The following is a 25740-nucleotide window of genomic DNA, read 5'->3' on the forward strand; positions in this document are numbered from 1 at the left end:
TTGCGGTGAGCCGAGATCACGCCATTGCACTCCAGCCTGGGTAACAAGAGTGAAACTCCGTCTCAAAAAAAAAAAAAAAAAAAAGAAACAAAAAAAAACACCACAAACTACCAAAACTCACCCAAAAGACAACCTGAGCATTGTTATAAATATTAAAGAATTTAAATCAGTTTGAAAAGCCATCCTCAAGCCCAGATGGTTTCACTAAATTCTACCATTTAAAGAAGAAATAATCTCAATTCTATAAAATTTATTTCAGAAAACAGAAGAGAAAACACTTCTCAACTCATTTTATGACATAAGCTATTATTCTGTTACCAAAAGCAAAGATAGTACTGAAAAAGAAAACTGTAAATCAATACCCCTCATAAATACAGACACAAAAATCCCCAACAAATATTAGCAAATATAATTAGAGAATATAAAAAATGATCATGACCAAGTGGAATTTATCCTAAGAGTTTATGCAAGGCTGCTTCAATATTAAAAAAAAATAGTTTACCATACATATTACCATCATATTAAACCATCACAACAACATACTAAAGAAGAAAAACAACAAAATATAAGTTATCTCCAGTGCAATAAAGCAATAAAAAGAAATAAAAGGCAAGGTCTAGAAAGAAATAAAACTGTCCCTATCAGCAGACATAATTGTCTATGCAAACCATTCCCAAAGAACAGCTAGAACTAGTAAGTTTAGCAAGGTCACTAAAAACAAGGTGAACACACAAAAAATTAATATTTCTACATACTAGCAATGTACAACTGGAAACTGAAATTTTAAAAAGCAAGACCATTTACAGTAACTTTAAATGAAATATGTATAAATCTAACAAAATGTACAAAATCTGTATGCTGAGAGATGTTGAAGAAATCAAAGAAAACCTAAATAAATGAAGAGATAAAAGAATCATGGGCTGTAAGACTCAACATAGTAAACAGGTTGATTCCCTATAAATTGATATCCAGATTAAAGCAATTCCAATCAAAATCACAGCAACATTTTTTGTAGGTATAGACAAGCTAAGTGTAAAATTTATATAAAAAAAAGACACTAAGGAAATCAGAATAAAGTATGAGCTTTAGTTAACACTACTGTACCAATATTAGTTCACTAATTGGAACAAATTACCACACTAATGTAAAATGTAAATAATAGAGAAAGAGGATAAGAACGTATATAGAATTTTTCTGTAACTCTAAAAGGCCTATTTTTTAAAAAATGACAAGATGGTAATGGTGAATGGAGAGGCATCAACAGAAAAGAACAAACAGTTCAGAAGTAGACCCAGACAAATATGACCAATTGTTTTTGACAAAGTACAAAAGCCATTTAATGGAGAAAAGACAGTTTTTTCAACAAATGATGTTAGGGCTGGACATCTACACACACAGAAAAAATGAATCCTTATAGCTGGACTATAAGGATTATAATGGATTATAATTTATAATCCATTATAAGGACTATAGTTTATATAAACTATAATCCATTATAAGGACTATAAGGATTATATAAACTATAAAATGGTTTGTGCCTGGGAGACTAAGGGAAAAAGATCACCAGAGTTCAAGTCCAGCCTGGGCAACAGAGCAATACCCTGTGTCTAAAACAAAAAAGAATCTTGTCTTAAGGCTCACATACAATATAAAAATTAACTAAAAAATGGATCTGAGACTATAAGTAAATATAGACATATATATATACACACATACACATATGCACACACACAGCTTTATAAGGTTTAAAAAAAATTTTTTTCAGAGGTAGGGGTCTCGCTATGTTGCCTAGGCTAGGGTGCAGTGGCTATTTACAAGCACAACCATTGCACACTGTAGCCTTAAACTTGGAGGCCACTGCACCTGGCTATAGTTTTATACAGTTTCTGATCCATTTTATATAATACGTAAAACACATTCTATGCCATATATATATACATGTAACTTACATATAAAACAATAAAACTTTCGAAGAAAACATAGGAGAAAAACTTCATGACTCAGGGTCAGGCTACTAGTTCTTAAATATGAAAGAAAAAAATGGCTAAAATGGACTGCATCAAAATTAAAATCTTTTGCTATGAGAAAGACACCATAAGAGAATAAAAAGACAAGCTCCAAACCAGGAGAAAAATGTTGGCAAATCACACATTTGATAAAAAAAAAAAATTGCATCCCAAATATATAAAGAACTTGCAAACTTAACAGTAAGAAAAATAAGTCCATTAAAATATGGACCAAAGACTTTAAGGCACTTCACCAATGAAGATATATGGATGGCAAATAAGCACACAAAAAGGTGTTCAACATCACTGTCATTAGGGAAATGAAAATTAAAATAATGAACCAGGTGAAGTGGTGTGTGCTTGTAGTCTCAGCTATGCAGGATGATTGCTTAACCCCAAGAGTTCGAAGCTGTAGTGCACTATCAGCTGATCATGCCTGTAAACAGCCGCTACACTCCAGCCTAAGCAACACAGCAAGACCCTGCCACCACCCCCGCAACACACACACCCCACAATCATAATGAAATACCACTACTGTATACATCTATTAGAATGGCTAAAATAAACAATACTAACAATTCCAAGTACTGGTGAGGATATGAAACACTTGGAATTTCCATATACTGCTGGTGGAAATGCAAAACAGCACCTCTGCTCAAATGAATGAATGAATGAATGAATGTGGCAGTTTCTTACATAGTTAAACATACTCTCATACTATGACCCAGAAATCTGACTCCTGGCAATTTAACCTAGAGAAATGAAAGCTCGTGTTTGCACAAAACTTGCACCTGAAAACATATAGCAGCTCTAGTTACAACTGCTGAAAACTGAAAATAATCCATAATCCAAATAACCCTCAACAACTGAATGAATAAACAAGACTGTGGGTAAAACCATACCATAGAACACTACCCCACAATAAAAAGGAACAAACGTGGTAGATGCAACAACTTGGATGAATCTCAATGGATGCTTAGTCTCAAAAGGTTACTACATAGTCTATGAGTCCATTTATATGATATTCTCAAAAGGACAAAATCACTGTGATGAAAAACAGGTCAGTGGTTGCCAGGGATGAGGGGCAGGGAAAGAGTATGACAAAAAGGAGATGGCAAAAAGAGAGTTTTATGGGATGATGAAACTATTTTGCATCTATTTTAAATGTTAATTTAAAATTGATTTGGGTGATGATTAGACAAATCTACACATTTGTTAAAATTCATGAACTTGTACCCCCAAAATGTCAATTTTGCTATATGATAAAAAATAAAATGGAAAAAAGAAAGTTGCATTCCAATATACTCATGATAAAATTCAAAAGACACAAAGCAATATAATCACAAGCTACTCTATTGCTTAAGAGATAAATCAGCTCACAAAATAAAATGTAAAGGCAGGCCAGGCACAATGGCACTCGCCTATAATTCTAGTACTTTGAGAGGACAAGCTGGGAGGATCACCTGGGCCCAGCCTTGGCAACACAGTAAGATTCAGTCTCTACAACAAATTTTAAAATTAGCCATGTGTGGTGTAGTCCCAGCTACTTGTGAGGCTGAAGTGGAAGGATCGCTTGAGCCCAGGAGGTTGAGGCTACAGTGAGTTGTGATCAGACCTCTGCATCCCACCCTGGGTGACAGCAAGATTCTAACTCAAGAAAACAAATAAAACACACACACACACACACACACACACACACACACACACACGCACACTATAAAAGCAGACACCATCATCAGCATTATGATAGAAAACACAGTCTGCCAGCCACTATTCTAATTGCAGGTGAATTAAATCATTTAGTCCTCACTACAACTCTACGAAGTAGCTACTTTTATTCTGCCCTTTTACTCCCACCTCTGCCTCACTGCCCGAGTAGGTGAAACTGTAGACGTGCACCACCATACAAGGCTTTTTTGTATTTTTCTGTAGAGATAGGGCTTTGCCATGTTGCCCAGGCTGGTCTTGAACTTCTGAACTCAAGTCATCTGCCCACTTAGGTCTCCCAAAATGCTGAGACTATAGGCCTGAGCCACTGTGCCCAGGAATCTTCTTTCACTTTTTTTGTCATGCCATATTTGTGCCCTGTCTGAGGAAACTGAGGCACAGTGAGATGGAGTAAAGCCCAAGTAAGTGGTGGAGCCAGGATCTGAACCTAGGCAGCAGGGCTCCCCAGCCTGTGCTATTAACTACCACACTACTGTTCAGAGCACTTTATAAATGAAATATAATTACAGAACAAAATATATGAAAGACCAAGGTCCTTATCTTCTCTCTCACTATACTTTTAAATTACCCTACTTTCACAAGTAGCAACACCATTTTTTTCAGTTATCCTACTTCAAAACTTGAGCCATATTTGACTCTCCTCTCAACTTTCACAACCTATCCACTTCAATTCTCCTGGATTCTATTTGGAAAAATCTCTCCTATTCACCCATCCCTTTTTTCCTATTATTATAGAACTCTATTCACTCTCATTGTACTCTAGTTCAGATGCACATCATATACCAACCTGTATTATAATGACTTCGCCTAACCAATCACCACATTCCCTCCTTCCCATCACTAAACACCTATCAAAGATTGGATGTGGCTAGATTTATCTAGCTCTAATTACCCTTTCACAGCTGCTTAATATATGTAGTTCAGCTTATCCTGGCATTCAAAGTCCTCACTGCTCTGGCTCTAGTCTATCTTTCAGTCTTTTTCTCCATTCATTTTTTTTATATAAGGTATGGAAAGGGGGAAAGAAGATGGAAAAACTACTTACAAAACCACTGCGCACTATCTATTTTGCCAGAAATCTTAAATATACTCTCGTTTAAACATCACATTATAGATGGTCCTAGCATCCCTGACTTGCCCAAGGCCACACAGTTAGAAATGTTGGGAGATGGGGTTTCAATCTAGCTGTGATTAAGTCCATTATTTTTCCACTATATTACAGACTTCATTATTCAGTTTTCCTCAAATATATTTGCAAGTGCTCAAGCTATTCCTTGTGAGGGAATGATGTCAAGGCCCAGCTTAAATAATGCTTCTTTTATGAAGTCTTCTCTAATTCTCCCAATGGGGTGTGATCTTTCTTGTGAACCCCCATAGTACTCTGTATTTCTCCAACTTGTTCACTTTCTTCCTTTTGTATTTTAGACTTGCCTGCTTAACACAGTGTACTCTTTTTCAAAGACTGTGTCTTAACAATATCAATGTATTTGCCTACAATGAGCCAGAGTTCCGAGAGACTGAATTAACATGATCTCTATGGGCTGGTTTTTCCCCCCACAATGTAAAAAACTGGGCCAACTCAGTTCTGTGCTCCTCCCATTTGACAGATAACCGCATGTTCTCATGCATCTCTGGCCACATCCCCGAGACACCAAGTGAAGGTGAAGGCCAGAGTCAATGCATTTGGCCATATTGGGTTCCTGGTCACCAAGGTTGCTTTTAACTCTGGAAAAGTAGATATTGTCACCATCAATAAACACTTCATTGACCTCAATTACATGGTCTACATGTTCCAGTATGATTCCACCCATGGCAAATTTCATGGCACTGTCAAGGCTGAGAATGGGAAGCTTGTCATCAATGGAAATCCCAGCACCATCTTCCAGGAGCAAGATCCCTCCAAAATCCAATGGGGCAATGCTGATGCTGAGTATGTTACGAAGTCTACTGGTGTCTTCACCACCATGGAGAAGGCTGAGGTTCACTTGCAGGGAGGAGCCAAAAGTGTCATCATCTCTGCCCCTCTGCTAATGCCCCTGTGTTTGCGATGGGCATGACTCATGAGAAGTATGACAATAGCCTCAAAATCGTCAGCAATGACTCCTAAACCACCAACTGCAAAATAGATAGTGCGCAGTGGCCAAAGTCAACCATGACAACTTTGGTATCATGGAAGGACACATAACTACAGTCCATGCCATCACTGCTCCCCACAAGACTGTGGACTGCCCCTCTGGGAAACTGTGGTGTGATGGCTGTAGGGCTCTCCAGATCAATATCCCTGCCTCTACTGGCACTGCCAAGGCTGTGGGCAAAGCCATCTCTGAGCTTAATGGGAAGCTCACTGGCATGGCCTTCCGTGTCACCACGGCCAAGGTGTCGGTCATGGACCTGACCTGCTATCTGGAAAAACTTGCCAAATATGATGACATCAAGAAGGTGGTGAAGTAGATGTTGGAGGGCTCCTCAGGGGCATACTGGGCTACACTGTGCACCAGGTTGTCTCCTCCAACTTCAACAGCAACACCCACTCTTTCACCTTCAATGTTGGGGCTGGCACTGCCCTTAACAACCACTTTGTCAAGATCATTTCCTGGTGTAACAATTAATTTGGCTACAGTAACAGGGTGATGGACCACATGGCCCACATGGCCTCCAAGGAGTAAGACCCCCAAACCACCAGCCCCAGTGAGAGCATAAGAGGAAGAGAGAGGCCCTCATTGCTGGGAAGTCCTTGCCACACTCCAGTTCCCTACTAAGAGTCTCCCCTCTTCACAGGTTCCATGCAGACCCTCTGAAGACGGAGGGGTCTAGGGAGCCCCACCTTGTCACGTACCATCAATAAAGTCCCCTGTGCTTAGCCAAAAAACAAAAACAAAAACAAAAAAAAACCTGGGTCAACTCTTTTTAGTCTAGTGAGTCTTTTTTTTTTTTTTTTTTTTTTTTTTTTTGAGGCAGAGTTTTACTCTGCCACCCAGGCTGGAGTGCAGTGGTGCAATCTTGGCTTATCACAGCCTTGATCTCCCAGGGTCCAGCAATTCTATAGGTATGCACCACTATGCTGGGCTAATTTTTGTATTTTTCTAGAGATGGGGTTTTGCCATGTTGCCCAGGCTAGTCTCCAACTTTTGGACTCAAGCCATCTTCCCACTTGGGCCTCCTAAAATGCTGAGACTACAGGCCTGAGCCATTGCGCCCAGGAGTCTTCTTTTACTTACTTTGTCATGCCATATTTTGTACCCTAACTATCTGAGTATTACGATAGTAGGTATCACTAATATCTTATTTTTTAACTTTACTAAGTTAAAGTACATACAATTCAAAATGACCATGCACTTTTTTCCCTTACAACAACCTACTCTACCTCTATCGAGTGAAAGTTTTGTTACTATTGTCACAAAATGTTTCCCTTTGTCAGAGTACTATTTCTATGAAAAGGGCTTTTCTTTTTTTTAGATAGAGTCTCACTCTATTGCCCATGCTGAAGTGCAATGGCATGGCCTCGGCTCACTGCAACCTCCGCCTCCAGGGTTCAAGCTGCCTCAGCCTCTGGAGTAGCTGGGACTACAGACATGTGCCACCACACCCAGCTAATTTTTTTTTTTTTTTTTTTTGTATTTTTAGTAGAGACGGGGTTTGGCTATGTTGGCCAGGCTATTCTCAAACTCCTGACCTCAGGTGATCCATCCACCTCAGCCTCCCAAAGTGCTGGGATTACAGGTGTGAGCCACCACACCCAGCAGGAAAGGCTTTAATAAATATTCATTTTTATAAAATTATTTTTACAGATTTGGGTAAGATATAACAGCTTAAAAACTGTCTATACCAAATTCTCTTAAAATGGCCTGTTTAAAGAAAGCAATGTTCTCAACTTTTAAAGATCTATAATATATGATAGAATAGGAAGACAGGAGCAGGAAAAGCTCCTTATTCAAATACTATTCACTCTGCCTAAGGAACTCAGCAGACTTTAGGACTTATAGACTGTATATTAGTATCAAGTAAAAATGAAATTCAGCCTAAACTCCAGAATTTAAACAGCCAGAATTAAAATATATATATATATATCTAAGATTCTGATTCTTAGGGAGAAAAATAAATGATATACCTCTCCTTCCTCAAATATATTAAAAGACTAAAAACACAAAACGAGAGCGAAATGGACATCCATGGCATGTCACTGTCATAACATGCCACAGATGTCCATTTCAGTCACATGCTGCCATGTTATGACAATGAAGCAGACAGGAAGTTGATTCCCTTTTTTTTTTTTTTTTTTTTGCTCTTCTAAGTGCCAGTGAAGTCATATCAATCAACAAAAGAGGAAGTTATGAAGAAAAAATACTTCAAACAGAAGCAAACAGGCTTATGGTTCAATGCAGAGCATATGTAACAAAATTACGTAATATATTTTTATATGTAAACATCATTTACAATGAATTACAGAAAACAGGTTTAAAGCTTAAAGATACTATTATGCTAAGCCAGACCACCTTATTCTCTTTCTCTAGCTTCCTTTCTACTTATAATCTCTAACATATTTTAGCATGTAATATCAATATGTAATATCATTACACTGAATACTGTACTAACTCACTTTACACTGTGTTATCCTCATAACTCTTTGCGGCACAGTGACTGTGTTTTCACACTACACATTAATCAAAAGACTACTAAACAGAAAGAGGAACTCCACATGGCACTTGGTGTTCCGTTTTGGGTTTTGCTTTGTTTTTTTCGATACAAGGCCTGGCTCTATTGCCCAAGCTAAAGTGCAGTGGCGCAATCTCAGCTCACTGCAACCTCTGACTTCTGGCCTCAAGCCATCCTCCCACCTCAGCCTTCTGAGTAGCTGGGACTACAGGCACGCACCTCTACACTGGGTTAATTTTTGTATTTTTGGTAGAGATGGAGTTTCACCATGTTGCCCAGGCTAGTGGTAAACTCATGAGCTCCAGCAATCTGCCCACTTCAGACTCCCAAAGTGCTGGGATTACAGGCGTGAGCCACCACGTCCAGCCCCAAATGGCACTTTGAAGGCACCTTTTAAGAAACTCAGTGCCGGCTGGGCATGGTGGCTCACACCTGTAACACCTGTAATCCCAGCACTTTGAGAGGCCAAGATGGGTAGATCACCTGAGATCAGGAGTTTGAGACCAGCCTGGCCAACATGGGGAACATCGACTCTACTAAAAATACAAAAATTGCTGGGCCTGGTGGCGGGCAATCCCAGCTACTCGGGAGTCTGAGGCAAGAGAATTATTTAAACCTGGGAGGTGGAGGTTGCAGTGAGCCAAGATCACGCCATTGCACTCCAGTCTGGGCAACAGAACAAGACTTTGTCTCAAAACAAGCAAAACAAACCTCAATGCCATAATATAATTGCTGCTGTAGTACTCTATTTGACACAATCCTCTTTAAAATAACTTAAAAGAAATTATTTTATAATTCAGCTGGATGAAGAATTTAAATGATACAAAAGATATTTTATAGCAGGATCTGATTAATTTTAGAGCTACACCTGAAAGCTGACAGAGGCTGTGTGTGCATTTACCAAAATCCAACTCTTACATATCTGTGAAATAATTAGTTATTTTATAATCCACTTAAAGATTTTAAATAGAAAAGATATTTTATAGCAGTGTGTGATTAATTTTAGAGCTACACCGGAAAGTTGATACCTCTGCATATTTGTGAAAAAACAAAATGGCAAACCCTACCTCTCATGTTCTATAGAGCAAAACCTGAATGTGTTTAATTGTCCACATGCTATAAGCTGTTTCACACCTCTCTGCCTCCTTTCAGGTTTTCCACTCTTTCAGAAATGCCTTTACCACCACTCTCCCCTTATCAGCTTACTCTTGCTCATCATCTAAGACTCAGCTCAGGTTCATCTGCTTAAGGCTATCCCTAAAAATATTCCCTATTCCTAGTACTTCCTCTGTGTTCCCACAAAAATCTGAAGTCTTTTTCATTGCACTTATCATAAAGTGTATCACAACCTCAACTTTTGGTCAAATTTTAAATACTTTTTACTTATAATAAGTACCTATTCACTACTAGTCTTCCCTGTAACACTATATAAGCCTGTAAAATATAGGCACCATCTCTTCACTGCTATCACTACCATGTTCAGTCAACACATGTAACATAATAAACAAATAGAAGTACTTAAAATATTTTTTGTAATGAATGAACAGATTATGAACACTAGAGATTATTTTTCTACTACAATCCAAATCAATATATGCTTAAATGATTTTCACTAAACACTGTGCATAAGACATTTACTTCAATTTTTGAATCACTTTATTTCAAAGGTAATACTCTTCTTAAAATTTCCATTTTTACTTTTAAGTCAGGGAAAAAGTAGATGATATTCATTATTTCCTTTTATATACAAAAGAATAAAATTGTAAAATTTTGAGTCAAACAATCCAAAAGCTGGTTTGAAAAGCTGTATAATAGCTTCAATAGTTCCTACTCAAAGTATACATGACTTCCAACAAGTTACTGCTGTGACTTTAAAAAAACGTTTTTCTTGGCCAAGCTCAGTGGCTCAAGCCTGTAATCCCAGCACTTTGGGAGGCCAAGGCAGGCAGATCACTTGACCCAGGAGTTCAAGACCAGCTTGGACAACAAGGCAAAATCCCATCGTAACAAAAAAATACAAAAATTAGCCAGGCATGGTGACACACACCTGTGGTCCCAGCTCTTGGGAAGGCTGAGGTGGGAGGATCCATTGAGCCTGGGAGGTAGAGGTTGCAGTGAGCTGAGATCATTGAGTTGGAAAGGATAATTTCCTAACTGGAAGTCAGGGTATGCTGAAATTTGATACTGATAGGAAAGCCGATGGAGAGATCTAGTAGTCTAACTGGAAAGACTGATAAGAGAGGTTACTGGTGCTGAAGTCAAAGTCACAGTTAAACTTAAGTGAGAATTAGATGCCTGAAGCAGCTTGATGTCAGAATCTTCTTTTAGACAGATGTGTTCTTCAAGGAAGAATAACCAAGTAGAGATCAACAATAACACGGCCTTCAGTAAGTAGTACAGCAACACTGTCTGCCTAAAACTGTCCTTATGTAAAGAAAAAAGGTAGATTATAAGAGGAAAAATGATCAATGAGAATATTAAAAAGTTAATCCTCATTAATCAATGAAATAAATATTGGCAAAGACAAAAAATAAAACTGGTAAACCTGTCAGGAAATAATCTCACACACTGCTGTTCATATAAGCCTTTGCAAGTTCCATTTAACTAAGATACCAAAAATCCTTTTAATTTAGTGCCCTCTGATGTAGTAGTTCCACTTTTTAAGAAATATCTTGATACTTAGGCTGCGAGTTATACAACCTAAAAATTTTATTTTGAAAACTGAAAAGCTAAAAACAACCAGTTACCAATGAGCTGAGAGGACTGCTTGAGCCTAGTAGTTCAAGACCAGCCTGGGCAACATAGTGAGAGCCAGTCTCGACAAAAAATTTAAAAATAAGCCAGGTATGGTGGCTTGTACCTGTAGTCCCAGCTACTCACGGGACTGAGGTAGAAGGATCACCTAAGCCCAGGGAGGTTGAGGCTGTAGTAGCCATGATCTTGCCACTGGACTCCAGCCTAAGCAATGCAGTGAGACCCTATCTCAAAAAAAGAGGAAGAAAAAAAAGGTTTTCTTAATAATAGCATTTACAGTCTTTACAGTCATGTGCTTTCTATCAGTGTTTTGGTCAGCAACAGATGATGACAGTAACCAATGCATAGATGATGGCAGTCTCCTAAGATTGTAACATTTTATTTTTTCTGTATCTTTTTTTTTTTGAGACAGAGTCTCACTCTGTCGCCCAGGCTAGAGTGAAGTGGCCCAATCTCAGCTCACTGCAACCTCCGCCTCCCAGGTTCAAGCAATTCTCTGCCTCAGCCTCCTGAGTAGCTGAGATTACAGGCACCTGCTACCACGCCCTGCTAATTTTTTTGTATTTTTAGTAGAGATGGGGTTTCACCATCTTAGCCAGATTGGTATTGAACTACTGACCTTGTGATTCACCGACCTTGTGATCCACCCACCTCAGCCTCCCAAAGTGCTAGGATTACAGGCATGAGCCACTGTGCCCAGACTGCTGTACCTTTTCTATGTTGACACACAAATACATAACCACTGTGTTACAGTATTGCCTATGGTATTCAGTACAGTAACATGCTATACAGGTTTGTAACCCAGGAGTAACAGGCTATACCACATAGCCTAGATGTGTAAGTATACTCTACGAAATTCACACAATGACAAAATTGCCTATTAACATGCTTCTTAAGAGTATGTCCCCATCCTTAAACGACATATGCAATATTAGATGCTACTATTATTAAAGCCTGCTTGTTAAATACTAATGTCATTTCCAGGGTCTATAAACAATATTCTCACTACACTGAATACTTTGTAAAATGTTTCCATTTGGAATCTGTTTTATTAAAAAGGAATTCCATTGACACCTTATGGTAATCATTTCCTTGTTTGAACTGGGCCACTTAGTTTATCACAGTCATGGTGGTCTAAAAGTCTAGTATCAAGTAGTAAAAGAAAGATCCTAAATTTTACCTAAATATGTGAACTACATGTGTGAACCTTAAGAGGGGCCCATATTACTCATTATTTGAGAATGTCAGAGAAGTGACAAAGTTGAACTTAAGATAACGCCTACTAAAATCTTAATTTATCAATAATTTGCTACCAAGTATCAAAGTATGGGATATTTCCCACTGGATGTTTGAAACATAATGAAAAGCATAACGCTGAATTTATTACTTACTGAAGGGATAGCTATGCCAACCAGGCACAGTCCCTCTGAATAGAGCACACTGCTGACCTTACATAGAGTTTAGGGGGTAGCATGGGATTCCGGCATTGGCGGACTTTCAGAGGCTCATTAACATAGTTACTGACATTGGATTACTACTAGCTACATTACTGGGAAGTTACCTAATCTCTCTGGGTCTCAGCGTCTTCATTTTAAAAGGAAGCTCTGCTTACAAAAACAGGCAGCAAGCTTGGTTTAGCCTGCAGGCAGCAATTTGCTGACCCTGGGTTTAGATAATCAGTTTCCTTTTAGTTTTAAATTACAGTAGCACATTTTGCTATTTAAAATTACAGAAGCTGTTGTCTTGCTTTTGAGAGAAATCTGTCAGCCATATGTGACATAAGGAACATAAACTGGTGGTTAGCAGCAGAGACTTTAGAGCTAGACAGTTTTGGGATTCCATATTAATTGTGTAGCCCTGGGCAAGTCACTCAAAATTACTCTGAGCATCAGCTCTAAGATTTTTGTGAGGGGTAAATGAAGTAATTTATATAAAGTATTTAGCTCTGTATCTAGCACATGGTAAGCATTCAATAAATAAATGTTATTACTTTTGTTTTGTTACTCCTTTTATAAATTATGTGATCCTCAGTCCTTGGTCAGGAACACAGTCCTGCAATCAACATTTTTTCCAGCAAAGAAATAAAATATGCTTTATAATGCTCTACATGAGACTGCTATCAGGAACTCACTATAGAAAAGATGAGGATAATCCTGCCTCTGCCTCTCAAGTAGCTTGGATTACATGCTGCCTCTGCCTCTCAAGTGCCACCACGCCCAGCTAAGTTTTGTATTTTTAGTAGAGATGGGGTTTCACCATGTTGACCAGGCTGGTCTTGAACTCCTGGTCTCAATTGATCCGTCTGCCTTGACCTCCCACAGTGCTGGAATTACAGGCATGAGCCACCATGCCCAGACAGAATTTTAAAGGTTTCAGTGTAGGAGAATACGCATAAAAATCACTGATCTTCTTAAAATGATAGGATTCCCTTAGGTAAAATTTTTGCTGAAATTATTCCCTTTTGTTTTCCATATCTAATTAATTCAAACTTTCATTATTAAAGTAAGTTAAGCAATCCTCTGCATTAAAATAACTACAGATCCAGCATAGTGACTTACCTTTTATATATAAAGTATGCTGCAAAATTGGTATTTATCTCTACTACTTATCTTTAAGGTTTATTTAAGTCTTCTCAGACTGTTTTTAAAAAGAACCACACTTCTGCTACTTTATTCTATAAATTCCCAAATATTGGTTTAGAACCTTGAACTTTGAAAAACATTTCAATTTTAAATGAAAATATTAATATGAAAGGAAAAAGATCTCAAGGATAAAGACAATATTACTTAATGGACAGTTTCATTCGTAAGTTTGCGTAGCATCACTTGATTCACCTCATACTCTCCCAACCTTGTGTATGCTATTGGTAACTGATCCAGAAACAGAACTTGGTTTCACACTCTAAAGCCTTATAGCCCAGCAATCACTATACAAAGAAAACAGGGCAAAATTCCAAACTCTTTTAAGAATGAACTCAGATTTAGAACTATATGTGATTCAGAAATTCCAAAAAGGCAAATAAGTTTTAAATGTTACAAATTAAAATCAAAATTATAATATAACCTATAAAAGCAAACTGTAAATTTCTTGAAAACATACATATCCATATTCATTCCACACTAGCAATAGTAAGTCAGTGATCAATTAGGATTTAATTTTGTACTCTTATGATACATTAGAAATATTATACAACAGATTGTGTACATATCATCTAGTTTGAAAGATTAAATACTTAATTTTCTTTAGCACTGGGTGTTTTGTTGCGAAAACAGATCATCCAAATTTTAGAATAAACAAGCCAAATTAACTTTTGGCATTTTAAATAATATTCTGACATGCTGGATTGTATTAAAGTGCCATTCTCTGCCACCATTCTATTGCCCATCAAGGCTGTGGGTGGGGAAGAAGAAGGAGTAGACGATATCTGCCTAACTATAAGTAATCAATCAATGATATCACTTCCAGGTAGAAGTAGCAGCACTATTATTCACATGAAGGTAGTACATCATGAATATCAACTTCTAGCCTTGGAAGAAAAACAGGCACACAGTGCTTCAAAAATGACCCGTTTTCTTTCCTTACCCTACACCCCCGCCACACACACGCAAAAACCAAAAACTAATTTTAAAAATAATCTCTGGCTGGGCGTGGTGGCTCACACCTGTAATCCAAGCACTTTGGAGGCCAAGGCGGGTGGATCACCTGAGGTCAGGAGTTCAAGACTAGCCTGCCTGACCAATATGGTGAAACCCCGTCTTTAAAAAAAAAAGAAAGAAAAGAAAAAAATAATAATCTCTAACATTGTTAAAGAAACCTGCCTAGATCAACGAAGCTAGTGGTTTTCTAAACCTTTAGTGGGAACAATGTTATGAGGCTCTTTTAATTTATCCCCAGAAAAGTACAAATTTTCATTTAATTTCTCCCCAGAAAAGTATAAATATACAGAGTGCACAGACCCTTGGAAGACCATTTATGGGCACACTCACAGATGCAGGTTAGCAATCAGAGAGATGAAGTAGAAAATTTCCCAAGGTCCCTACAAACCTCTTCCAGAATTCTCTGATTCTCAAGAACCAACCAAATCATTCATAACCAAACCAAACAACACACTTTCTTGCATGGTCAACCCATTTAAAAAAAAAAGAAAGAAAGAAAGAAAGAAACTGACACTATTTACATAGCAATATCCACCAGTAAATAAATTATACTAACATTTTAAAATATAACATGTGACTAGCAACATCAATGAATATTATAGTTGATTACAGTTTACAAAGTGCTTTCACATACAATACCAAATAATCCTCACAACAATTCTGGTAAGATAGAAGTATGTATCATTTTTATCCCCCTTCTACAGCTAAGGAAAGAGGGAAAATAACTTGCCATGCTCATACAGCCAGCAAGTGGAGAGCTGGGATTCTAATAAAGAACTGCGTAGTTCCAGAAGTGAGCTCAGAACATTATTATAATCTGATGCTTCCATAAAAGCCCCTCAAAACAGAGAAAACAGAATTTTAAAAAATAGACTAATGGGTGACGTTTTTATTGTAGTAGACATATCTTGACATGAGTAAATGAAAATTAATTTATTTAAACTGCTTAATTCCCTCTTGCTTCACTGATTAACACAAAACATTTTGTTCAGAAAAAACACATCGTCAAATGAATTTTAGTCATTGAAAACAACATTTTGTTGTTTTTTTTTTTTTTTTTTTTTTTTTGAGACGGAGTTTCGCCCTTGTTACCCAGGCTGGAGTGCAATGGCGCGATCTCGGCTCACCACAACCTCCGCCTCCTGGGCTCAGGCAATTCTCCTTCCTCAGCCTCCTGAGTAGCTGGGATTATAGGCACGTGCCACCATGCCCAGCTAATTTTTTGCACTTTTAGTAGAGACAGGGTTTCACCATGTTGACCAGGATGGTCTCGATCCCTCGACCTCGTGATCCACCCGCCTCGGCCTCCCAAAGTGCTGGGATTACAGGCTTGAGCCACCGCGCCCGGCCAACATTTTGTTATTTTACAAAGCATTTATCCTCCCTCATCTCTTTTTTTTTTTTTTTAAACAGGGTCTCACTCTGTCACCCAAGCTGGAGTGCAGTGGTGCAATCATGGCTTACTGCAGCCTCAACCTCCCTGGACTCAGGTGATCCTCCCACCTCAGCCTCCTGAGTAGCTGCGACCACAGGTGTATATCACCATGTGTGGCTAATTTTTGTATTTTTTTTTTTTGTAGAGATAGGGTTTTGCCATGTTGTGCAGGCTGGTCTTGAACTCCTGGGCTCAAACAATTGGCCTGCTTTGGCCTCCCAAAGTGCTAGATTACAGGGATGAGGCACCAAGCCTGGTCTCTTTTTTTTTTTTTTTTTTTTTTGGAATATAGAGACAGAGTCTCACTTTGTTGCCCAGGATGGTCTCACACTCCTGGACTCAAGTGATCCTCCTGCCTTGACCTCCCAAATGGCTGGGATTACAGGTGTGAGTCACCATGCGGGGCCCTTTAGTTCTTAATATACAAATAAAAATGTGACTCTTTTGAGAATTTCACTATAAGTAACCAAAAATTTAAACATTCAATTTACACAACTCAAAAACTTCTGAAATTAATGTTTAAGATGTCTGCAACAGTCTCTTTAATCTTTTTAAAATGACAACATCCATTTCAGTTCTCTACAGCTCTCAAAAGTTCTTGATAAAACAAAAGCGTTATTTGTCCAAACCCACAGAATGTTTAACACCAAGACTGAACCCTAACTGTGGATGTGATAATGGTACGTCAATATAGGCTTGTCAATTGTAATATGCAGATCACTCTAATGAGGTATTTTGGCTCTGTAGGGGTAGGAGATACATGGCAAATCTCCGTATCTTCCACTCAGTTTTGCTGTGAACTTAAAACTGCTCTAAAAAAATAAAAAGTAGGTGAGATCAAATTTTACCGAACTTTCTTATTTTTTATTTTTTTATTTTTTTATTTTTTATTTTTTTTGGAGACGGAGTTTTGCTCTTGTTACCCAGGCTGGAGTGCAATGGCGCGATCTCGGCTCACCGCAACCTCCGCCTCCTGGGTTCAGGCAATTCTCCTGCCTCAGCCTCCTGAGTAGCTGGGATTACAGGCGTGCACCACCATGCCCAGCTAATTTTTTGTATTTTTAGTAGAAACGGGGTTTCACCATGTTGACCAGGATGGTCTCGATCTCTTGACCTCGTGATCCACCCGCCTCGGCCTCCCAAAGTGCTGGGATTACAGGCGTGAGCCACCGCGCACGGCCTAAAAGCAATTTTTTAAAGTGACTAATAAAGTGACTAAAGTTTGAAGTCTGAAGTGGGTCAGTCAGCTTGAACGACAAATTAAGTTCTTCTTTGGAAAGAAAGAAGAAAAAAAAGAAAGAAAGAATGACAAATTAAGGAGGGCGCCAGGAGGAAGTCTGAGGAAAAGCAGCAGCTTAAAGCCACCACCATCTCCAAGCAGCTTTCCAGGCGCCAGCAGTGTTTAGCAGCAGTCCTCTGCGCGCCCAAGAGTACCGCTGGGCCAAAACACGAGAAGGATGCGGGAACAGGATTTCCTTCTAGGGAGAGAATCAAGAACACCGAGTCCAACACTTACCATCTGGTAGGACAAAAACAATGCAAAGGGGAAAACGTGCAACCAGCAGATAAGATACTTGTATCAACTCAGGTTCTAAGGACCTTTTCCCAAAGTATGCCTCTAAACTGGTAACATTAGCTTAGGGCAAAGAGTCAAAAATAAAGTTATGTCATTAACACAGATGAAAGAATACTCAACATTTTCTATGAAAAATCACCCGATTCAACACTGCCAAGAGGGAAACACAGCGCAAGTCCAGGAAAGCACGAGGCACGTAGAAAATGCAAGCTATGTAGCCAAATCGCGCTCTCTGAAGAAACCAGCAAGCTGCTGAGCCCGGCACCGAGTGGAAGGCGTGAGGAGCTGTCATCCCGGCGGTAACAACAGCTCAACCCGGCGGCGGCGCGGCTGCAAAGAGGGCTGCGGTTCCCGGTTCCACACCAAGAGACGCTCTCCACAAAGTCCACACCGCCGCGCCCGGGAAGGCGCCCCCAGCGTGGCCAGCAAGCCCCCCGAGTGGGGACAGGCAGTGCCTTCCCCGCCTCGTCCCCGCGCGGCGTGGCCCACTCGCCCCGCCCCCCCGCAGGCCGCGGCTCCTGGGGGCGTCCGGCCACCCTCCTGGGGCCCCGAACCCGCGCCAGCCGCACCGTGCCTGCCCTCGCCCTGGCCCCGCGAAGCATCCGTCTGGGCCCCACTTCGAAAGACGGGGAGGAGGGAGCCAAGGAGCAGCAGGCGAGGCTGACGGAGCCAGAGGCTGGGGCTGCCCTCCGGGAGACGGGAGCATAACCCTGCTTCTCCCGCCAACCGGGCGACAGAAGCGGTGCAAGGGAGGTCGGGGGCTGGAGCGCTCGCTGTCCGGGCCCCAAGCCCTCTCAGCTGCGGAGTTTCGGCTGCTGCACGAGGGCTCGAGTTTCCTTCCGCACGCCAGTGACCCGAGACGGGACCGTGTTGCGACTTGGGGCTGGGGTGAGGGAGGGCTCTGCGTGAGCGGACGGCACTGCACAAAGAAGAAAGGGACTGAGGGGACACGAGCGTCCCGTTACCTCGATCCTCGACCCTCTGCTCGGTTCTTCCTGGAGTCGCTAAGGCTGCAGCCGAGTCACCCGGCCGCCCTCAGCGGCACCTCAACAGAACCGCTCGAGCACCCGGCAGACGCGCGCTCTCCTGCACGACCCCGCGGAGCCCTGGCGGGCGACTGGCGTCCTCTCACCAAAGCCCCAGCAAGCGGCGGCCTCCGGGGGCGGGGCAGGGCGGGGCAGGGCTGCGCACGGCACTCTGGGAAGTGTGGTTCTCGGGACCTCCTCCCGCAGTCCACTCCCACGGCCTCGCCCCCGCGGCTCTCTAGTGGGCGGCCGGGTCTCAGGGACTGGGCAGTGTTGCCCGGCCTGGTGAAGGCGGCCAGGGCGTGGCGGACGTCCCCGAAACAAATCTTGAAATAGAACACTGCATAAATTCCTTTGAGCTTATTTATCCATGCTTCATTTCTGTGGCAGTTTGTTTGTCTGTCCACCAAACCCCCTTCTGCGGCTCTGAGTGTTCCTAGGTTTATGTCTTTAAAAAAAGAAGGGAAAAAAAGGCTTGCTTTTATTCCTGTGTCACTTTCACCACTTGCTCTACAAAGGATGTACAAAACAACTTGTGTTTATAAACACATACCCAGTTTGTAAACCTAAGAAAGCAGTGATTGACCTGAGCGCTCACTGCTAAGAAACAGTGTAAGTAAAAATGCTGTTGAAATGAATCAATTTTTTTCTATAATGTCAATAAAGTGGGATGTGTGAGGCGGGAGATCAAGAGACAGCAAAAAACAAAAATTTTTAAAATAAAGATATTCCCCTAAATGGGTCTTTTGCCAGACTAACCACAAACTTTCACAATCCTAGGAGTCTATTTCAGAATAAATTTAATCCTAGGACCTTTGTTAATATTAACACATATGAACATTAGCACATCGATGTTAATAGAAATGAACATATCTATCTATCTATATCTGTATATATATACATCTTATATAAAAACCCCAAAACTACTTGAATTTAAAATTTAATTTCAAAAAAAAAATCACTTTTTTTACACTTAAATATAAATAATTTTTTTTTGGCCGGGCGCAGTGGCTTACGCCTGTAATCCCAACACTTGGGAAGACTGAGGCGGGTGGGTCACAAGGTCAGGAGATCGAGACCATCGTGGCTAACACGCCGAAACTTTGTCTCCACTATAAAATACGAAAAATTAGCTGGGCGTGGTGGCACGCCCCTGTAGTCCCAGCTACTCAGGGGGCTGAGGCAGGAGAATCACTTGAACCCAGGAGTCGGAGGTTGTGGTGAGTGGAGATCGCACCATTGCACTCCAGTCTGGGAAACAAGAGCGAAAAACGCTGTCTTAAAAAATAAATCAAAAAAAAAATTTTTTTTGAAAAGTCGTCTTGCTCTGTCACCCAGGCTGGAGTGCAATGGCATGATCTCGGCTCACTGCAACCTCCGACTCCGGGCTTCAGGCAATTTCCCGCCTTAGCCCCCTGAGTAGCTGGGATTACAGGCACCTGCCACCACGCCCGGCTAATTTTTCTGTTTTTAGTAGAAACGAGGTTTCACCATCTTAGCCAGGCTGGTCTTGAACTCCTGATCTTGTGATCCACCTGCCTCAGACTCCCAAAGTGCCGGGATTACAGGCGTGAGCCACTGAGCCTGGCCAAATAATTCTTAATATTTCAAAATATTCCTCTTTACAGCGTTAGTATTTTTCACAGTGAATGCAAATACCTTTAGAAAAATAGAGTAAGATGAGTTTTTTAAAAGTATGCATTGAAGAAAAGTCATAAAATGTGTCTGGAACATGATGTCATTATTGAGGTTCAGAAATCAATACCCCCAAAATATGAGGCTTTGCCAAGTTGAACTGAGGAAGCAGTCTCAAGCTCTCTCTTACCTTCCCCACTAGCCCTCCCGCCTCTCAATTCTTTGCCTCTCCCAAAGCACAGAATGAAGTCGTTCTCTGAATTTCTCTTATCTGTCTAGACTTGCCAGGTCTGTCCCGCAGACCCTGGCCAGTGGATGAAATGAGTACTCAGACACAGGTATGCAGTGTAAGACCAGTAGGTGACTGCCTGGTTCTAGCGGTCAGAGAGCAGGCCCCAGAAGCTGGAGCTGCTTGCTTTTATTCAGTCCAGGCACAATGCCGAAAACCTGGAGCAAATGCCACCTGTAGGTAACTGACATTTTTTGTTCCCCTTTCAAAGGTCAGGTGTGTGGATTATCAAAGGTCGGTTCCTGGTCAATATAAGCAAACAAGCCTGTTTAAGATAAATTCCATTACACTCTCTTGTACCTAATCCTTGCTGTTTAAGATAAATTCCCGGGCCAGGTGCGGTGACTCACGCCTGTAATTCAAGCACTTTGGAGGTCAAGGTGAGCAGATCACCTGAGGTCGGGAGTTCAAGACCAGCCTGACCAACATGGTGAAACCCCGGCTTTAAAATTAAAAAAAAAAATAAAAAAGGTAAATTCCCTTACATTCTCTTGTACCTACTCCTTGCCTTCTGCCTCAGGGTTATAGAACAGCTGCCTTCAGCTATTCTCCCTGGGGGCTCTGCAAAACTTTCTGACCTTCAGGTTTGCATCCTTTCCCTGTAGTTTTTCCCACCACTCTGACCGATCCCCCGCAACCTAGAAACTGGACCTGTCAAAGAAGAATGCAATTGCCTTATCAGAGTTTTCGTTAACTTAACTCATATTGGAGGAACAAAGACGAGTCTGTCAACACTCTTGGACAGACTTTCGTCACAAAATATTGTCTGCTCTATGGGTCCAACAGTTTTTCTCAGGCCATTGTATGTTCCCCATTTTCCCCTAAAAGTCATTTAATGTACCTTAAGTTGCTACATTTCCCCAATCTCCCTTTTCCCTATAAAGAAGCGTATATAAATGTCTCTACCCCACTGAGTTATAGAGTAATCATTCTGCAATCTCCCTGTTATGCACGTTAAAATAAATTTTGTGTGTCTTTTTTCCTATTAATCAGCCATGTGACAGTTAATTTTTCAGCAAGCCTTCTAAGGGAAAAGGGAAAGCTTCCCTTTGTTCCCTTTATTAAAAATAAAATACAATATGTATTAGTTTTATTTATTTATTTATTTATTTTTTTGAGATGAAGTTTTGTTCTTTTCACTGAGGCTGGAGTGCAGTGGTGCAGTCCCAGCTCACTGCAACCTCCGCCTCGCAGGTTCAAGTGATTCTCCTGCCTCAGCCTCCCCAGTAGCTGCGATTAGAGGCACCCACAGCCATGCCCGGCTGATTTTTTTCATTTTTAGTAGAGACAGGGCTTCACTATATTGGCCAGGCTGTTCTCAAACTCCTGACCTGAAGTGATCTGCCTGCCTCAGCCTCCCAAAGGGATTACAGGCGTGAGCCACCACACCCAGGCTTACGGTATGTATTTAATAAGACCATGTTAATAGAAATTTTATTTTTATAGCCTAACTTTTATTTTATTATTTTATTTTTGAGACAGAGTTGCACTCCATTGGATAGGCTAGATTGCAGTGAGTGGCACAATCATGGCTCACTGCAGTCTCGACTTCCCGGGCTCAGGTGATTCTCCCACCTCAGCCACCCAAGTAACTGGGATTACAGGCCCACACCACCACACCTGGCTAATTTTTATGTTTTTTTTTTTTTTTGTAGAGATGGGGTTTCTCCATGTTGCCCAGGCTGGTTGTCGAACTCCTGGGCTCAAGGGATCTGCCTTTCTCAGTCTCCCAAAGTGCTGGGATTACAGGTGTAAGCCACCATGCCCGGCCACTTTTCTTGTAATAAGGTGCACAGTAACTCCTAAAAAATGTTTATGGAGAGCAGAACTGCTCTTTATTCTCTGCTAGTTGACATACGTACCATAAACGACTTGTAGTTACTAACTAATCAAAGAAATATACACAACGTTTCAATATTATTATCATCTATTTATTGAAGAACATTTTTTGAGCACCAGATACTGAGCTAGGAACTGGGAAGTACACAGTGAACAAAACTCAGTAGTTCCTGCTCTCATGGAGACTTAGGACCTAGACTGGGAGAAGCCTGCATGGGGTGGCCAGGAGTTTGGGGAGCACCTAAGATACACCTAATCTAGAGCTTTGTGTTGGGGTAGAGGAGTTTGGCACACATTCTGAAAATTAAATGAAATGTTTAAACCAAATAGCTATAAACTGAGGAGAAAAACATTTTTTTCTAAAAAGTGATATAGCAATGCTCTCAAATAATTATTTTAAAAATATTGCCGGGTGCAGTGGCTCATACCATAATCCCCGCACTTTGGGAGGCTGCGGTGGGTGGATCATGAGGTCAGGAGTTCCAGACCAGCCCACATGGTCCAGACCAGGAGTTCCAGACCGGCCAATATGGCAAAACCCTGTGTCTACTAAAAATACAAAAATTAGCTAGGCATGGTGGCGCTCACCTGTAGTCCAGCTACACGGGAGGCTGAGGCAGAAGAATTGCTTGAACCCTGCAGGCAGAGATTGCAATGAGCTGAGATCGTGCCACTGCACTCCAGCCTGGGTGACAGATTGAGACTCCGTCTCAAAATAATCAAACAAACAGTAGCTTATAAAACCGGATATACACCTCAACTAAAACAAAACACACATTTTCTAAATTGGACACAGTATCTTCTTAGCTTTTACCCATTCTTAGCTTAACTCCATTTGAGAATAAGCAAGCCTAGCCTGCAATAAGAAAGGATCTGAGAAATTGCTTCCCTTCCCTCGAAATACCATAAATTAAAAATGGAAAGGTTCTAATTTCTGTTTGTTCATTTTATGTTTATACTTTAGTCAGAATAAATTGCAATATTTTAACCTCAATCAACATTTGCTTTTTTTTTTTTTTTTTTTTTTTTTTTTTTTTTTTTGAGATTGAGTCTTGCCTTGTTGCCCACGCTGGAGTACAATGTCACGATCTTGGCTCATTGTAACCTCCGCCTTCCAGGTTCAAGTGATTCTCCTGCCTCAGCCTCTTAAGTAGCTTGGATCACAGGCATTTGCTGCCATACTCAGCTAATCTTTTGTATTTTTAGTAGAGATGGGGTTTCACCATGTTGGCCAGGCTGATCTTAAACTCCTAACCTCAGGTGATCCACCTGCTCCACCTTCTGAAGTGCTGGGATTACAAGCCTGAGCCACTGCGCCTGGCCAATATTTGCATTTTAAGTCTTTATCTTTAATCCTGGGATAAAAGGCTTTATAACCATCAAAAGAATTTCAGATGTGGATGGGATACGGTGGCTCATCCCCTGGATGACAGAGCCAGACAATTTTTCTCTCTCTTAAAGAAAAAAAGAATTTCAGATGTGGCTTGCAGAGGGATTTGGAAAGATTAATGAAGAAGGTCATTTTATCTTCATTGGCTAGGGAGGCAAAGTTTGCAACCAGAGAGCAGTCCTGGAAGAGCTGCTGAGGTTCTTTGTCCACAGAAACAAAGAGCCTGAACACCACCAGCAAGACCACCGCCTCCCTGCCCAGGTCAGGGTTACTGGCTTGCAGTTTATTTCATCCCAATCCCTTGACTCCTATCCTATCAGCCTCCTACAAAAGCAGCCTTTACTGTGGCACTTCAGCTTCCCTCAACAATTATTTCCTGCCTTTTATCCTAAGACATATGTGTGAATGGCTGCGTTTTCTGACCTTAGACTGGTGGCTCACCTTGTGCTATTTTAATAAATTAATCACACTTCTTCCATCCACTACCCATGCAATAAATCTGACATAGGTATCTCTAAACCTTTGCTGACCATTTTCTCATGTATTTCTTTGATATATATTGTTTTGTTTCTGTTATTATTTTGTTAAAGAGTTGGGTGGGATGGAGTTTGGTGGGGTGCAGCAATGGGGTTGGGGGATTTTGCTATGTTGCCATGACTGGTCTTGAACTCCTAGCCTAGAGGGACCCTTCTGCCTTGGCTTCCTGCCTTAGCCTTCTGAGGGGCTGGGATTACAAGGCTCTAGTCACAGCACTCAGCATCTCTGAAATGTTTAAAGTTCCCAGTTTTTCTGTGGGTCTTTGTAATTGCTGTTCCTCATACCCCTTTGTCTAGCGAACTCCTTCTAATCATCTAGTATTAACATGGACAACTTTTTAATCAGGAAGCCTTTCCTGGTTACAGTCCCCCTTCTCCAGTTTAAGTTAGTGCCTCCTGTATATGCTCATCTTACAACTTATTTTTGCCCTTAAAGTAGCACTTAGTGAGCATTTTAAATAATTATCTGTATCTTTCATTTGTCTGGGATCTCCTTAAATAGAAAATAACAGCATAGTACTTGATGTATAGATGTAAATAAATACTTGGACTATAAATGAATGCATATCAACTTTGCACAATAAACAAGCATTCAGTAAATACTCCCCGTCAAGGGCCAGGCAGTAAATATTTTAGGGTTTGGGGTCATAAGTTCTCTGTTGCTTCCTAAAGGAAAATAGCCGGGTCTCACCGGTGGCTCTAAAATATCTATATAAGACAGAATTTGAGTTAAAACTTGGAATGATAGGAGTAGGGGTGGAGCTCTGGGTTAGAGGACACTACTTGAAGATATATTTACATGGCAGGCACACAGTTATTGTTTCCACTGAATATCCATTTTAGGTAGTTCAGGGTGGGTCTGTGGGTGAAGCTAAAACAGAAAGCCTCATCCTTGCTATGACCACTGCTAGATTCATTTGTGCAGTACACTTTTTCTTTTGAAAATTACTAGTGTTGGTGAGTTTGAAAATCCAGTGTTGTTGTTTTGTTTTGTTTTCATTTTTAGCATTTTACTTTTGTTGCTACATCATACCAAGTCTAATCAGTTTCAATTTCCCATGAACCTAACTAGAGAGGGTTGAATTCTCAGACTGAATATATAGGGGAACTGTGGAATTCTCACCGGAGCTGTATGAGAAATGACAGAATGAGAGCAATTTGCTTCCATCCCTACCACACTCAAGAATTGTGACTTTAGTCACCAGAAAAAAACACATT

The 25740-nt window shown here is 40.7% G+C and overlaps 1 protein-coding gene and 1 pseudogene across 4 annotated transcripts in view; one reads left to right on the forward strand and one right to left on the reverse strand.

The window, feature by feature from the left end:
- KLHL8 (kelch like family member 8) overlaps positions 1-18936 on the reverse strand; it is a 64223-nt gene extending 45287 nt beyond the window's left edge. For all 4 annotated transcript variants that reach the window (XM_074396413.1, XM_039468528.2, XM_003923986.4 and 1 more), the window contains exon 1: positions 18774-18936. The gene's annotated coding sequence lies outside the window, so the exon portion shown is untranslated. The remainder of the gene's footprint in view (positions 1-18773) is intronic.
- On the forward strand, positions 5513-6437 carry LOC101044899 (glyceraldehyde-3-phosphate dehydrogenase pseudogene; annotated as a pseudogene).
- Positions 18937-25740: the final 6804 nt, after the last annotated feature.

Source organism: Saimiri boliviensis, chromosome 3, assembly GCF_048565385.1.
Source record: "Saimiri boliviensis isolate mSaiBol1 chromosome 3, mSaiBol1.pri, whole genome shotgun sequence".
Classification (NCBI taxonomy): domain Eukaryota; kingdom Metazoa; phylum Chordata; class Mammalia; order Primates; family Cebidae; genus Saimiri; species Saimiri boliviensis.